At 64.8% G+C, this 2,500-nt stretch overlaps 1 pseudogene; it reads left to right on the plus strand.

Moving 5' to 3' along the window:
- LOC126448948 (large subunit ribosomal RNA) overlaps positions 1–2,500 on the plus strand; it is a 7,784-nt pseudogene that overhangs the window by 2,982 nt on the left and 2,302 nt on the right.

Genomic DNA, 2,500 nt, shown 5'->3' on the forward strand with positions numbered 1-2,500 from the left:
TTCAGAGAAAAAGTGGTGGCCCTTCCGCTGAAGGTGCCACCCCAACTCCCCCAGCACCTAGCCGGCCAACCGGCCGTGCCGAAAATCTTGTAACTTTTGCAGCTGTATACGCCTGTAGTGAGTGCCACCGCAGCTTCACCACCAAGAACGGTCTCGGGGTCCATCGCCGCCGCCAACACCTTGCGGCCGCCAACGCGGAGATCGTCACGGAGAGGCATCGCGCGAGGTGGACGGAGGAAGAAGTCCTGTCGCTCGCCAAGGCGGAGGCCGAACTGTTCCTCGAGAGGGACGCCCGGTTCTTCTTTGTAAATCAAGAGCTCATCAGGATGTTCCCCGACCGAACGCTTGAGGCAATCAAGTGCCGACGGCGGCAAGCTGCCCACAAGCAGCTTGTCCGCCAATTCATGGAGGCGCTTGAGATCGGTCGGGGGGAAGAGCCGGCGTCCCGCCGGGGAGCGGCGAGCCCGCTGCCTGACGCGGGCGAGGCCGCTGCGCCGCCCGTCGACGCAGCCGAGGACTTCGCGGCCGACACCACCGGGCCGCCGCCGGAGGGGCCGACTGACGCCGCCATCTGGGAGCATCTGGCGGGGCTACCCGCTTCCGCCCAGCGTTTCTCTGCCCTGGATCGTGTCATAGGTCTGGGGCGGGGCACGCCGCCCGATGTCATCCTGGGCATGCTCCCGGATGCCCTTGCGTCGGTCGGGTCCAGAGGGGAGAGATCGATCACCAGGACACAGCGGCCGCGCCAACCATCGAAGCGGCCGCCTGCCGCGCCGCCGACGCAGAAGCGCAAGCGGCGCCGCTGGGAGTACGCGAGAACGCAGGATGCCTTCCGACGGTCGCGTGCACGTTGCGTGCGCGGCCTCTTGGATGGCACCCTGCTCCAGCCGCCACCTGCCATCCCTGGTCTGCTGGACTTCTGGGCGGACCTCTTCACCAAGAAGCCCATCTCCACCGCGGGCTTCATTCGTGACCGCCTCCTCCCGCACTCGGAGCCTGTCGCTCCCGAGTGCCTATGGGGGCCGGTCACACATGAGGAGGTCGCCGCCGCGTTGCCGCCCAGGGGATCAGCAGCCGGGCCGGACGGCCTTACCCCAGCGGAGTTGCGGCGCCTGCCGCACGAAGTCCTGGTGAAAGTGATGAATCTCTTCCTTCTGGCCCGCGCCCTTCCGGAACGCCTGCTTCGCGCGCGAACGTCCCTTCTCCCGAAGACGGCTGCACCAACATCCCCCGCTGACTTTCGCCCCATTACGGTCTGCTCGGTGTTGGCGCGGACCTTTCACAAGGTTCTCGCGTCACGCCTGATGCGCGCATGTGCTGTGGACGAACGTCAGCGGGCATTCATCCCTCGGGATGGGATGTTGGAAAATACCTTCATCTTGGACACTGCTCTCACCGACGCAGTTCGCTCCTGCCGCTCTGTCTTTGTGGCATCGATCGACGTATCTAAGGCATTCGATTCGGTAGATCATGCTGCCCTTCGCCCCGTGCTGAAGGCGCATGGCCTGCCGGATTGTTTTGTCGAGTATGTCGAGCGGTGCTACGAGGGCAGCACGACAGTGATAGCGGACGGCGCCGGCGTGGGCGTGTCTGTGCAGCCAGCACGGGGCGTTCGCCAGGGCGATCCCCTCTCCCCCCTCCTGTTCAACTTTGCGGTGGACTACGTTTTAGGCCAACTGCCCTCCCACATCGGAGCTCGGATCCTCGGTCGCAGAGTCAACGCTGCGGCCTTTGCAGATGACGTCTTGCTGTTTGCAGCGACCCCGAGGGGCTTGCAGTCCCTCATCGACGCAGCTACCGCAGCCCTCGCCCACCTGGGGCTGCAGATCAACGCCCGGAAGTGTTTCACCCTCGCCTTAGTCGCGTCAGGGCGCGAGAAGAAGGTGAAGGTTGACAGCAATGTCACCTTCACAGCAGGCAATACCACCATGCCTGCCCTGCGTGTGGGTGAAACCTTCCGGTACCTGGGGCTGCAATTTTCCACGGCGGGTCGCTGTGTCTTCAATCCACGTCGCCACCTGGTGGAGCAGCTTGACGTCATCTCCCGAGCTCCGCTGAAGCCGCAACAGCGCCTCCACGCTCTCACCAACGTACTTCTCCCTGGCCTGTACCACGGGCTGGCCCTCAGCCGCACCCGGGTGGGTGCATTGAAGTCGGCCGACGTCACCATCCGGGCCGCCGTCAGGAGATGGTTCCGCCTTCCGGCGGACACCCCCCTGGGATACTTCCACGCTCCTGTTGCCCAGGGGGGCCTCGGCATTCCATCTTGCCGATGGATGGGTCCGACCCTCCGTCGGTCCCGTCTCCTGGCGCTGAAGAAGATAGGGCCAGCCTGCGACGGTGCAGGCATGGATGAGGTGCAGCGTGAGATCGAGGTGCTGGAGCGCCACCTAATGTGGGAGGGCCACCTCCTCAAATCGTCAACGCAGGTTGGAGAAATGTGGGCGGCGCGCCTACACATCGCCATTGACGGTGCGGCGCTCTCATCTTCTGCCGCCGT

This window comes from Schistocerca serialis, unplaced genomic scaffold (genome assembly GCF_023864345.2).
Source record: "Schistocerca serialis cubense isolate TAMUIC-IGC-003099 unplaced genomic scaffold, iqSchSeri2.2 HiC_scaffold_641, whole genome shotgun sequence".
Taxonomy (NCBI): Eukaryota; Metazoa; Arthropoda; class Insecta; order Orthoptera; family Acrididae; genus Schistocerca; species Schistocerca serialis.